The sequence below is a fragment of the Rattus norvegicus genome, chromosome 1 (genome assembly GCF_021556685.1).
Source record: "Rattus norvegicus strain SHRSP/BbbUtx chromosome 1, alternate assembly SHRSP_T2T, whole genome shotgun sequence".
In the NCBI taxonomy this organism is placed as follows: domain Eukaryota; kingdom Metazoa; phylum Chordata; class Mammalia; order Rodentia; family Muridae; genus Rattus; species Rattus norvegicus.
This window is the reverse complement of record NC_141534.1, coordinates 86,121,846-86,136,869: the sequence shown is the minus strand read 5'-3', so window position 1 is coordinate 86,136,869 and position 15,024 is coordinate 86,121,846. Positions and strand designations below refer to the sequence as shown.

At 35.6% G+C, this 15,024-nt stretch overlaps 1 pseudogene; it reads left to right on the top strand.

Annotated features, from left to right (window-relative positions):
- Positions 1-15,024, top strand: part of Sult2a1-ps1 (sulfotransferase family 2A member 1, pseudogene 1) — a 70,345-nt pseudogene that overhangs the window by 44,384 nt on the left and 10,937 nt on the right.

The window sequence follows — 15,024 nt, the reverse complement described above, 5'->3', positions numbered from 1 at the left end:
TATTGACTGGTGTAAGGTAGACTCTCAGGGGTATTATTTCAGTGAGAAATTTCCCATCCATGTTTATCATAGATTTTGTTCTACCCTTTTCTTTTTTGTTGAATATTTGTCTGATTTTGTATCTAGGTAATGTTTTAGAAAAACACTTTAGTTATGTGCCTTCTTTTCCTTTTTTTATGGAATTGTTTAAGAACCGTGATATTCTCTGAATGAATGTCTGGTAAAATTCACATGGAAATTATGTTAACATTTGAAAACGTTTTGCTTATTATAAGCCTGTCCATATTTTGAGGTTTATTTTGTTTGACTGTATAAGTTTTCTTCCTGCATATATGTGTGTTTGCTTTAAGTGTCAGGTGTCTAGGTTTCAATAATTTATTGTGAGCTTCCAGATGAGTACTGGAAAAGGATTCCTTGTCCTATAGAAGAACAGTGAAACCTTTTAACAGCCAAGATGCTTTCTATCTGTAATGGCTTAAGTGTTTTAAATGTTATAGAAGTTTCAGTTTGGTAGTTTTTGTATATGTACAAACTCATCCATAACTTTTAGTTTTTTAATTTTAGTGGCATGATTTTCAAGGTAAACTCTAAAAAATTTCTGAATTTTATTTCTCCCTTTCATAATGACTCACCTTTAGTTTCTAATTGTATTAATTTTGGTGTTTGTTATTTCTTGTGGTTAGGTTAGGTAAGATTTGATCAATATTGATTATATTTTGAAGGAAAAAAACATGTTTCATCAATTCCCTATATTGGTTTTCTTCTTGCTCCTGTTTCCTTTTATCTAATTTCTAGTGTTGTCACTGTTATCTTTCCACCTAATAAGTTTGGTATTTTTTTTCTTTTTCCAGAATCTGAAAATGAATCATAGCAGTTTCTTTGGTTTCTTAAGGGAGGTACTTTGAGCATTAAATTTCCGTCTTAGGCAATTTTTTTTTATTTTATCCCATAGGATAAAATTAGTTTTGTTTCCATCTTTATTTGTTTGTAAGAGTCTTTTTGTTCCTGACTTCTTCAAGGACTCATTTATTATTCAGTTGTGAGTACTTATATCTCTATGAGTTTGTTTGAATTCTGGAATTTCTCTTTTCATTTATTTGTAGTCATTTCATTGTTGTTAGGTAGAATATTAGAAATTATTTTGACTTATGTTGGTTAAGATATTTCTTTTTGTGCTAAAAAAATATCTATTTTAGTGATAGTTCCATGGGCTGTTGAGAAAAATTTGTATTCTGTTCTGTCTAGATATAGTGTTCTATAAATATTTCTTAAGCCTGGGACATCATTTAATTGTGTTTTTTTAAGGGGATAATATTCAGAGTGAGACTACTATTTGTGACTTTATATCTTATATTCTCTGTGTAGAAGTGGGTTGATCTGTTATTAGAATTGCAATGACCCCAGCATGCATTAATCAATACAAAATTATGTTTAACATTTCTCTCCAGATTTTGATTCAAGTCTGTTGTGTAAGGTTAAATCAGCAACATTTGCTTGCATTCTGGTTCTATTTGCCTGGAACACTTTGTTTGATCATGTCATTATAAGGTGCCATCTATCTCTTATGATAACATGCAGCAAATATATACTTCTTACTTTTTAATTTCTTTATTAGATATAATTCTTTACTTACATTTCAAATGGTATTCCCTTCCCGGTTTCCTTTCCATAAGCCAGCATCCCCACTGCCTCTCCCATATAGGTGTTTCCCCCATTCTCCTCCCTTACTGCCCCCCCCAACATTCCCCTGCACCAAGGGTTTTGACTTCCAGTGGTGCCCCAACAAGGCTATTCTCTGCTACATATGCAGTTGGAGCCCTGGGTCAGTCCATGTATAGTCTTTCAGTAGTTTTTTAGTCCCTAGAAGCTCTGGTTGGTTGGCATTTCTGTTCTTATGGGGTTGCAAGCACCATCAGCTCTTTCAGTCCTTCCTCTAATTCCACTAAACGGCATGCTCTTCTCAGGTCAGTGATTTGCTGCTAGCATTGATCTCTGCATTGAGTATGCTCTGGATGTGTCTCTCAGGAGAGCTTTATATCCGGCCCCTTTTAGCATGTACTTTTCATCTTCATCAATCTTATCTAGTTTTGGTGGCTGTATCGATATGAGCCACATGTGGGTCAGGCTCTGAATGGCCATTCTTTAGTCACTGCTATAAGTTTTGCTTCCATATCTTCTCCTATGGAAAATTTCCCCCTTTCAAGAAGAATTGGGAGCATCCAAATTTTGGTTATCCTTCTTCTTGAACTTCCTGTGGTCTGTGGATTTCATGTTTGATAATTGAGGATTTTGGGCTAATATCCACTTATCACTGAGTGCATACCAAGTGTGTTTTTCTCTGATTGGGTTACCTCATTCAAGATGATATTTTCTAGTTCATTGCATTTACTTATGAATTTCATGAAGTCATTGTTTTTGATAGCTGAAGTACTCCATTTTGCAGATGTACCATATTTTCTGTATCCATTCCTCTGTTGAAGGACATCTGAGTTCTTTGCAGCTTCTAGCTATCATAAATAAGGTTACTGTGAACTTAGTGGAGCATGTGTCTTTGTTGTATGTTCGAGCAACTTTTAGGTATATACCAAGGAGAGGTATAGCTGGGTCCTCAGGTAATGAATTGTCCAATTTTCTGAGGAACCTCCAGACTGATTTCCAGAGTGGTTGTACCAGTTTGCAATCCCACCAACAATGGAAGAGTGTTCCTCCTTCTCCACATCCACCAGCCTCTGCTGTCATCTGAGTTTTTATGTTAGCCATTCTGACTGTTGTGAGGTAGAATCTCAGGGTTGTTTTGATTTCCATTTCCCTGATGAGTAAGGATGTTGAGCATTTCTTTAGGTGCTTTTCAGCCATTCGATAATTCTCAGCTACAATTTTTGGTTGGTAGTCTTTTAATAACTTCTTCTATTTCTTTAGGAGTTATGGGTTTTTTTAGATGGTTTATCTGTTCCTGACTTAACTTTGGTACCTGGTATCTGTCTAAAAATTTGTTCATTTCCTCCAGATTTTCCAGTTTTGTTGAATATAGGCTTTTGTAATAGGATCTGATGATTTTTTAATGTCCTCAAATTCTGTTGTTATGTCTCCCTTTTCACTTCTGATTTTGTTAATTTGAATACACTCTCTGTGACCTCTGGTTAATCTGGCTAAGGGTTTATCTATCTTGTTGCTTTTGGACTCAATCTATAAGCCTGTGTCTTTTGATAATAGATTTTACATTAATGAAATGTTATCATTGAATGGTGTCTATTTTTTCAGTATATTCATATTTATTTGGATTATAAGAGATAGCAGAAATCCAGTCTCTTAAAAAGTCTTTTGAAAACATAATATGTAGCATGTGCCTTTTCAACATAACTGTGGTACAATAAAAAAAATCCATCTCTCCCCTTTTCTTTTCTTTTTTAAATTGAATATTATTTTATTTGCATCTCGCATGTTATCCTCTTTCACAGTTTCTGGTCCATAAACTCCCTGCCCCTTCCCCCTCCCCTTTGTTCTATGTGGGTTCCCCCCCCACCCATCCACATACTCCTTTCTACCTCCTCACCAAGACGTTCCTCTACACTGGGGGATTCAACCTAGGCAGGGTCAAGGACTTGCCCAGGGGAGCCCAACTAGGCCATCCTCAGCTACATATGCAGGTACGTTCATGGATCTGTCCATGTGTACTCTTTTGGATGGTGGTTTATTCCTTTGGATCTCTGGTTGTTTGGTATACTTGTTCTTATGGGTTTGCAATCCCCTTCAGCTCTTTCAATCCTTTCCATAACTCTTCCATTGTGGATTGTGTCTTGAGTAATCTGAGTTTTGGGCTGATGTCCCCTTATCAGTGAGTGTATACCATGTGTGAGGATTTTTGTGATTTTTGTTACTTCACTCGATATGATATTTTCTAGTTCCATCAATTTTCCTAAGATTTCATGAAGTCATTGTTTTAATAGGTGACTATTATGATTTCTATTAATGCCTTTCATTTTGATTATTTTTTCAAGTTACTGAACCTGGTCTTTTATGTCTTATTCAACTATTGGTCTAGTTTGGTTTTTAGTTTTTCTGATAAAATACTGTTACCAGAAGAAACTGAGGAGCAGAAAGGGCTTATCTGACTTATACTTTCAGGTATAACATCTACCTACTGGTGAAGTTAGGGACAGTATCTCGAGAAGGAACTGAAGTGAAACCTGTTTACAAATCTACATACTGAATTACTCAGTGTCTCACTCTCAGTTAGTTTTCTCATACAGAACAGGTCCATGTTTATGCTGTGAGCCATACCACCTTAGTGATAAATAAAGACAATCTATCAAATACACAGCCACATGACAATATGATGGAGGCTTAACTGAGACTCTAAGGTGACATGCTGGGGTGTGTCAAGTGGACTGCAGAAACTAACTCCTGCTGTTGTGCTTTTACATATACAAATGTTTTTCTCACATTTAGTTTGTAGAACAGATGTGGTGACCATTAATTCATTTCACATATTTTACAAAATATAGCTTTTTGATTTCTCCTTCAGTTAGGTCAGACAACACTGTTAGGCATAGCACTCTTACTTGTAGTGGTTAACTTTTTAGAGCTTGAAATGAAGATTTCCAGCCTTTCTACCTCTAAAATTGTAGTTGATGATGTTTTAAAGATTTATAATATGACAAGGTGCCTTTTATCTCCACGTGTGTATGTTAATCATGAAGTATACATTACCCACAGTGGGCAGTAGTATATCAGATTGTGTAAAACTGAAATTACAGAAGATAGTTAGTCACAATGTTGGTAGTGGGGACTGAACAAAGATATTCTGTGGGAGCAACAAGTGCTTTAACTACTGAGCTATCTCTCAAGTCTTATCATTTTAAAAATCATACATTCCACTTAATGCTGCCTACATAGTTTTGGATGTATGAATATCAAGTGGAGTTGTACAAACTCTCATAAAGTGAGCTGACTCTATTAAGGAAGTTATCAATCACTAGTAGCTCTAGGTGGCACATCATGACCAATCTCTTGCTTTACAATGGGACTCAGTCTGACTTAAACTTCAGATCATGCACACATTGCCACAACTGCTGAGCTCATATGTCAAACTGCCATGAAGTATCCAGAAAACACTGTTTTAGAAATTCATATACCACCTCTTCCTCTAGAGTATGTCTCATCCCCATTCAAGTTGATACATGAAGCATGGAGAAAAAGGTTTAATATAGAAGCCCTATTTAGTTCTCACCATTCTAAAGTCTCTTATTGTCTGTACATTTAAGAGCTATAGGTCTATAAATTAATCACCGTTCACTACATGGATAAACTTTTCTGATGGTGAATGAGAAATGAAGTAGTCTATAATGAAAACTCATAATGAGGTGGTTTCTGAAGAATTTTTAAAAAAGCTGATTCTTAGAATCAATAGGTTTTAGATATTAGAAGTGGTGTCTTTCAGAAGTAAGTTGGATTAGTATCAAATGTTGGCTCCTCTTTCCCGAATTGTCTGCTGTTAGAATTTCATTTAGAAAAGTAGTAGATCTTCCTACTACATTTGTTTGTTCTTGATTTATTTTCATAAATTTTGTGTTTTTACATATTTTTAATCTTTGTACATTTAAAAAGTAAATAAATCTTGTTCTACTAAAATTGCTAGTATGCACTCTAGTATGCTATATATTCCACAATAAATCTATACCCCACCTTAAACTTTTTTCAAAAAATACAACACACTCAAGCTAATTTGTGTTGCTCAAATGTACATGGATGTGGTGCCATCCATGTAGGCTTGAGAAACCTAAGTGTGGTCCTATACCAAAAGGGTGTGGGAGTCTTTCTCATCAGGCAGTCTTAAACTGCAAATAGATCTTCAATCAGGAGTGGGGTTTTATGACACACACCCCCATCCATCTTGGGATATAATCAGGCTTTATGTTATGCAGCTTTTCAATAGGCAAACATTGATGATATGAGAACATGAACATAACAGCCAATTTATGTTCAGAGGACAATATTCACTGTGGACACCTTTACAGCACTTCACTCCATTCTCTACCTTTTACTTTCTACTTCCTGCTCCATAATATTTCCTGAGTCTTGCATAGGGGATAATAGAAATCACATCAGTGACTGAGAATTCACAATTATTCTGTACATTTTGATCACGTAATAGCCCCTGCATTAACTAATGCCACCTGCAAAAATTAATCTCTAACAAACGTAAACAACAGCACAAATCCATAGATATAAATAGAAATATTTAGAAGGTAGTTTGACAGTATGACCATTTAGTAAAATGACAATAGGAACTCTACTTTGGAACTATGATATCTCCAGCCATGGAGTCATGACCAGGTTTATAGTACCAGGTATGTGTTTAACTCCCCCACCCCAAGTATCAATCCTCAAATACAATCAGACATCATTTAAGTTACTGCATAATAATTTTACTATTATTGCACTACTATGTACATCTAGTTTGGCACATATGTATTGTAGAATGAGAGACAAATGTAGGATAAGAGCATTATGTGCAAAATCAGGGGCTTAAATTTGAAAAGTACGAACTGGAAAAGATACCCCACATAGGGAGTTGCAGACATAGTTATGCTGAGTAGAGTGATTCCGTTGGAATTTCTCTGACTCTTGTCTTCCAAACTGGGCAGTGCCTCATATATTTCTCATAATTAATAGATCAGCCTCTAGTACATATGGTTGTTTATTCTAAAACATGATAAGCATTCTCTCTCTCTCTCTCTTATACAAACAAACAAATACACACACACACACACACACACAAACACACACACACATGCGTTATTACCCTCAACTGTTGTCATATAGCCTTGATTCATACCTCCATAAAATTTCACCATTAGGTTGCTGCTTTGGTGGAAATCTTTCTTTCCAACACCATATAATGTACCATTTTCCCATCTCTGTCATCACACCTTTCTTTCTTCCTAGTGCACCTCATCATGAAGCATGAGCTAACAGGAATCCCCTCTCAATTACTATATTGGTGTGACAGATTTCTCCAAGCACATACTCCTGTCCTTGTAGCTTAACAGTAAGATATCTTCTCCTGTCATCAGTGATTTATCTGCATGGTGATGATTTTGTTAATGAACCTGATTTTACAACTTCTCTATATGTGTATTTGCCTCAAACATCATGTTTAATTCTATAAATACAGAGTAGTTCAATTTTTCTTAGTGAAGATTTTTGCTCATGCTTTCACAAAAGTGAAGAAAGTCAAGCAGACCCTGTGTTAAGGCTTTATAACTGACAATTTACTTCTCCCTGAACACAGTTGCATATGGATCATGGTTGGAGCACATCCGTGGCTGGCTGTCCATGAGAGTATGGGACAACTTCTTGGTACTGTACTATGAAGACATGAAAAAGGTGAGCATCCACCTTACAATCACCACACAATTAAGAGCTAGACTCTAGCAATGAAAAAGTTTACTGAGAACTGTGATTTTTTTGTTTGTTTTGACTTATTCAAAATTATCTTGTATTAATTAAAACAACTTTTAAATGTGAATGTATTTGATCATATTCACCCTCTCCCAGAGGCGTTCCAGATGATCTATGCCTCCTCATTCACCCAATTTTAAAGTTTTTCCGCAAAACATGTAGTACAAGAACAAGCCTCCCAAATCAAGAAAAGAAAATAAAAAAGAATGCAATATAAAATAATGTGCTGGATATTTGTACATGTGTCACAGGCTAGAAAAATCTGAGAGGAGCGAACTTTAATTAAGAAAATGTCTCCATAAGATCTAGCTCTAGGCAGTTATGCAAGCATTACCATAATCATTGATTGAAGGGGAAGGGCCCAACCCTCACAGGAGCTGTCATCCATGAGTTCTTTAAGAAAATAGGGTATACGTAGTATGGTAAAGGAGGCAGCAAGCAGCATGCTTCTATTGCCTAGGCATCATTTCCAACCACAAGGTTCCTGCACATTTTAACATCTTGTCCTGACATCCTGCAATGATGTATAATAGTGATATGTAAGTTCAAGTGAAATGAGATGTGATAAAAGAAAAACTATCATATAGAAATTAGACCAGTCAAAACAACAAAACTAATAGAATCTAATTAAAAGTACTAGGATCCAAGGTCCACACATTCACTCACTCAGTAATCTCATGTAAACACTAAACTAGACACAATGTTATAGACAGAGAGTATGTGGGACAGACACACCCAAGCTCTGTCCATGCTGCTTCCCTCTCTGATAGTCCATATCTCTTTGTGCTCTCAATTTTCTCTTTCTTTAACAATCTATTATGCCTTTCTTTTGCAGGGTTCCCTGATCTCTGAAAAGAGCGCTTTGATAGAGATGTCCGTTTAGGGTGTCTCACACTACTTAATTATTTATTATTTAATTTATTGCTGTAGGTTTCTATATATGTCCCCATTTGTTGCAAGTGGAAGTTTCTTTGATGATGCTTAAGCAAGGCACTGTTCAATGCATATAGGATAAAATAATGAGGAATCATTTTACTACTTTTTTTTCTTTTTAAGTTCAATATTTTGTTTTACCACACGGCCCTGGGCTATCTAGTCTCAGGTCCATGATCACCCATGTAGTTTACGATATAGACTCCATATCATGGAATGGGAATTAATTCAAATCAGTTATTGGTTTTATATTCCCATAAGCTTTGAGCCACCACTGACCTAACTTATCTCACAAGTAGTACAGCAGTATCGATAGAAGGATTTGTGTCCAGCTTGGTGTTTATATTTCTCTTTGTGAGCAGGCAAAGTTCCTTTCTGTACTAAAGGGACACTAGGATGTAAGGGTGGATGTTCCCTCTAGGGACCAACTTCACATTCATTTATTTGTATAGGTGTTGTCTTTATCAATTGGGGACTTGCTGTCAGTTTGTTGAGAGCAATTTCTAATCTTATCAACAGTCTGTTTTGTTTTGTTTTGTTTTGTTTGTTTCTTTTTTTTTTCGGAGCTGGGGACCGAACCCAGGGCCTTGTGCTTCCTAGGCAAGCGCTCTACCACTGAGCTAAATCCCCAACCCCCCCTTTTTTTTGATGGTGATTTGATGGGATCCATTTAGACATCAGCACAATTAGATGTAACACAATCCTAATACTGGAATTTTTCATTCATTCATTCTTTCTTTGGAACAAGAGATGGCCATTATTTGGTGATTTCACTTTGAACACTTCATATGTGCAGATTTTAGGAAGTTTCCACTGTTTTAGGTTTCAATTCTACCTCTCAAATGTCTCTTAATTTTACCTGTCTTTCCCCGTACTCCCTTTCAAACCCCCTCTCCCTTCCCCTTTCCCACTTGATTCCTAAATCCTAGCTCTTGAACACGCTTTCATAGTTTGTTCTGTATATTTAATTTTTGAATTATTATGTGCTCAGGGAACTTTTTTCCTGGTTCAATCTGCTTGGTGGTCTGTATGCTTCATGAATGTTGATAGGCATCTCTTTCTTCAGGTTAGTACTTTTTCTATTATTTTGTTAAAAATATTTGCTGTGCCTTTGACTTGACTTTCCTTTTCTTCTTCTATTTATATTATTCATAGATCTGGTCTTTTCATTGTAGTGACCAAGATTTTGTGGATATTATGTGCCAGGAGTTTAATATTTTATCATTTATAACATTAAAAGTAATATTCATATTAATACTTAATTTATTTATTTTTTCTTTAATATTTTCTTCAACGTATTCCTTTCTTCTATAATGTCTTCAATACCTAAAGTTCTCTATTCTATCTATTGTAGTTATTGGGGAAACTTGCCTCTGTGATACTGGTTTGAGTTCCAAAAATTTCCTTTTTGAGATTTCTTTCAATTTGGATTTCATGCATTGATTCTCTTTCTACTCGGGGGAAGTCAGTTCAACTCGTTTTTTTCCTCCTGTTTATTTGTGGTTTATAGATTTCTTTAAGGGAGATATTAATTTCCTTTTAAAAGATCACTATCATATTTATAATTTGTTTTAAAGATTTTTTCCTTTTGCCTCAACTATGGTGAAATATTCAGGATGTGCTGTTACACTTGCTGGCCTCTTGGGGATATATATTGTCCTGGTTGTTATTGTTTTTTCACTGGAATTTAGGCTTTATACTGGCTGGTTTTGTGTATTAATTTGAAACAAGCTGGAATTATAACAAATTTTAATGACTCCCTTAAGGAAATGCCTCCATGAGATCCAGCTGTAAGGTAATTATCAATCCGTGATTATTGTGGGTGGACCCCTGTGCGTGGTACCAATCCTGGGCTGGTACTCATGGTTTCTGTAAGAAACCAAGCTGAACAAGCCAGGGGAAGCAAGCCTGTAAGTAACATCCTTCCATGGCCTCTGTATCAGCTCCTGCTTCTTGACCTGCAGGAGTTCCACTCCTGACTTCCTTTGGTAATGAAATACAAATTGAATATACACTTCTCTCCCAAATTCACTCCTTGGTCATGATTTTGTGCAGGAATAGACACTGTGACTAAGACATGCATCTTAGATCAGGAAGATAATCAGGTTAGGTGCCGATAGCTGGTCTTGTCTTTATTGGGTGGGAGTTTTGTTTCCTGGCTTCTGTTTCACTCTGGTTATTAAGATAATGGGGTAGATTTATTTATTCTGTAGAAACTAAATTGCAGTACCAGATTCCAGTGTTTGTGAATCGTGGGACCTCAGAGTTAGGCATATATATGTACTGGACTCAATAAAGGGACTACACAAGAGGGAGGACAGCAAGATATTCTACCAGGATCTGTTTAGTCGATCTCCTGGAAATGGGGTCAGAGAGTGAGGAGAGGCCACAGAAGAAGGTTTGATAAAGTGGTGGGGATGAGACTCACAGAATCGATTTGAAGAACGTTCAGGGAAATGAAGATGTGAAGTAGACACCTAATTGCTCCCCTGATCATATTTGGGTGTAGCTTCCTTGGGAGTCCATTCTGGAGTTGAGGGCTGGGGCAAAGCAATTCTTTTACCAAAGTTTTGTGTTTTGCTGCAGAGATAAGTAGGTGCCTGTGTCATTGGACTTAAGACATGTTGGGAGAAGTGAAAGATTTATCTGTAGATAGCCTACTTGTTTCTATAACCAGAGTATTCTGCTAATTTCCAGGAAGTGTTGAACTTGCGATCTGAATAATGTAATAAGTGGAGGGCATAATTTTAGAAGGGAATGGTCTTTGGATCCACTAGAGAAGGGAAGTGTTGTCACGTTGGTTTTTTTGTTTTTTTTTTTTTCTTTTTGTGTTTTGGATTGTTTTTGTTTTGTTTGTTTCTGTCTTTTTTTCTTTTCTTTTTTTCCGCAGAACTAAGGATGAGACTTGGGCCTGCAGTCTTGAAAAGCAGAGGGAAAGGTGAAGGTCTGCTGTCACCCTATCTGCTTCACTGAAAGGGTTGAGAAAAGTAATTATTGATAAAAAAGTACAACCATACAAAAAAACAAAACATGAAATTATCACAAAATAATTTGACTTCTTATTTTTCTCTCTCAGGAAGCAGGAAGATGACATGTAAAAAAGAATTTTCATTACAGTCATTTTCTTATATCTAGAATCTTTTACTTAATCATCATGAAATTAAGTTTTCCCTAGGAAGGATCACTACTTAGCTGTCTGCTACACAGTAGTGCATATCCCCATTAGCCTCCTTTTTGACCATTCAACATTCTTTTCAGTTATTGTCATGATTGTTTTCTTTTGTATGAAATATTAAGTGGAACTGTGATAAATATGTAAAAACAAGTTTTAAACCAAGAAATTTTCATGGCCCCATTCAAAGCACAACTTTCAATGTTCAAAGATTTTTATTTTTAATGCCTATCTCCTGCAAATAAACCAATTGCAGTAGTGCACAGATATTATTTTGAAAATTAGATATTTGATATAATAAATTTGATGCCCACCTGAGCTGTAACCTGAGAAACTTACTCAAAACAAAATCTCTCAGAATTACCCCAAGTAATTAATATTAACATTATTTTATGAAACTTCTTTAAAGCAGTATTGTTTACTTAGCCTAAGCAAACAGTATTATCTGGATAAACACTAAAGTATGTCTAAGTCTTTCTACACGTCCCTCCATTTGCCTTGATCATTGTCTAGCAGTATTTTATTAAGGTTCCTTAAATATTCCAGCGCAGGTTAGGTACAGTTGTATATACTTTCCATGTCAGGACTTGAAAGGAAAAAGCCAGTTAAATGGATCACTGATCTCTTTGAGCTTGAAGTACACTGGTCTCCACAGCAACTTCCACTGCATAAGACAAAACTCCATATTGAGGCAGTGTCTTAAAAAAAATCTCAGTACACTTAGTGAGTTTATCAGCACAAATATTTTACAATGGCACTATGGAGATGGAGGTGCAAGTGGCTGAAATTCAATGTCTTTATCCTCTACAAAGCAAGTTTAAGTTTAACCTTGGTTCTATGAGAACATAGCTCTAATATTTTTTCGTCCCTAAAAAGAAACATCTTCCTTTGTCATTTTTCAATATATACATGTATTGTATGTATTACCTGACTTTATTCCATTGTGTTTTCTAACCTAAATCCCATTCATTCGCTCTCATTTATTGATGCCCCTTCTTTGCATCCATTTTCTCATTCTCCATTTACTGACTTCTTCTTCACATCTGATATCTCAGAACTTTCTGTTTATCACCTTCATTTCTGTTTCTTCTACTTTCAGGATACAATGGGATCCATAAAGAAGATATGTGACTTCCTGGGGAAAAATTAGAGCCAGATGAGCTGAATTTGGTCCTCAAGTATAGTTCCTTCCAAGTCATGAAAGAAAACAACATATCCAATTATAGTCTTATGGAGAAGGAACTGATTCTTACTGGTTTTACTTTCATGAGAAAAGGTAATGAGATTGTCTCTCTTCAAAATATGTCAGAAAACATTAAGATCTTTTTGTGAAAAAGAATCTCTAAGAAAGTGTTTGAAATGTACAAAGAATTACTGTTCACCACTGATAGCTTCTCACAAATATTACAGGTGAATATTTTTATGGAGAAGATGGGGGCATCAAACACTGTGAAAAGTTGATTTATTCTGGGAGATGACCTTGGGATTGACAATAGGTCATGTTCATTAACTTTAGTGAAAAAAATGGTAAAGTAGTCATGTTTGTATTGGGTATTGTAAAGTTCACTTTATCACAATCCTAAACTCTAAACTATAAAAAATGCAATAGAATAGACCAAATGTATGTAAGATGATAAACACAGAATGATAAAAATTACATTAACACCTGTAAAAGATGTTGAACAGTACAATAGTGCAACCCTAGAATAGGGCAGAGTAGACAAGAAAAGGACTAAGAAAATTCTCTAGGGTTAAAATCTGATGGTTTCAATTTATGTATATGAGTACTCTGTGCCAGACGAGGGCATGAAATTTCATTACAGATGCTTGTGAGCCATCATGTGGTGACTTTGAATTAAACTGAGGAACTCAAGAAAAGTAGTCAGTGCTCATAACACCTTAACAATCTCAGCAGCTTCTTTCTTAAATGGAGGGAAACTTGGAGCAATGTCACTAAGTTCAGAAACTAGACAAGGCTAAACAATCTAATCCTACCTTTTAAATATAGTGCTTCAGGTCCTAGGTTTAGCAATCAGACAACAAAAAGAGGTCAAAGAAATTAAAATTGGAAATGAAGAAGTTAAAATCTTACTAATTGCAGATGATATGATGGTATATTTAAGTGACAGCAAAAATTCCACCAGAGAATTCGAAAACATGATAAACAACTTCAACAAAGGACTGGATATATCATTAAATTAAACGAAGATGTAGCCTTCTTCTACTAAAAGAAAAAACAGGCAGAAAAAGGAAATTAGGAAAATAACACCCTTTTCAATAGTCACAAAATATATAAAATATCTTGAAGTGACTCTAACCAGGCAACTGAAAATCTGCATGATGAGAACTTCAAGCCTGTGAAAAAGGAAATGGGAGTTCTCAGAAGATAGAAAGATCTGCCATGCTCATGGATTGGCAGGACTAAGATAGGAAAAATGGCTATCTTGCCAAAAGAATCTACACATTCAATAAAATCTCAATAAAAATTCCAACTCAATTCTAAAAAAAAGATTTAGAAAGATCAATTTTCAAATTCATTTGGAATAAAAAAACAAGGAAAGGAAAATTTATTCTCAACAATAAAAGACCTTCTGGGTGAATAAACACCCCTGACCTCATAATTTACTATAGAGCAATCAAGATAAAAACTGAACTGTATTAGAATAAAGACAGGCAGGCAGATCATGGAATGTAATTGAAGATGCAGAAATGAACCCACAAAACTATTGTCACTTTATCTTTGAAAAAGAAGCTGAAACTCTCCAGTGGAAAAAAGACAGCCCTTTCAACAAATGAAGGACATCCATATAAAATCACATACACTGAAACTAATTGAAAAGTAAGAGAGGAAAACCCTCAAACACTTAGGCACAAGGAAAAATTTCCTAAACATTACACCAATAGCTTATGATCTAAGATCAAGAATCAACAAATGGGACCTCATAAAATTGCCATTTTTTCTGTAAGGAAATGAACACTGTCAATAGGACAGAGAGGTAACAAATAAATTGGGAAAAGATCTGTACCAATCTTACATCTGAGAGAGGGCTAATGCCCAATATATAAAAATAACTCAAGAAGTTAGATCCCAGAGAATCAAATAACTCTATTAAAATGGGGTACAGGGCTAAACTAAGAATATTTAACTGAAGAATATGGGATGGCCATGAAGCCACAAATGACATCTCCAATATACTTTGCCATCCGGGAAATGCAAATCAAAGCAACCCTGAGATTCCACCTCACATCAGTCAAGATGGCTAAGGTCAAAACTTTATGTGGCAGTACATGCTGGTGAGGATCTGGAGAAATAGGAACACTCCACCATTGCTGGTGGGAGTACAAGCTGGTAAAAACACTCTGGAAATCAATTTGGTGGTTCCTCAGAAAATTGGACATAGTACTACATGAAGGTCCAGCTAAACTACTCCTGGGCATATACCCAAAAGATGTTC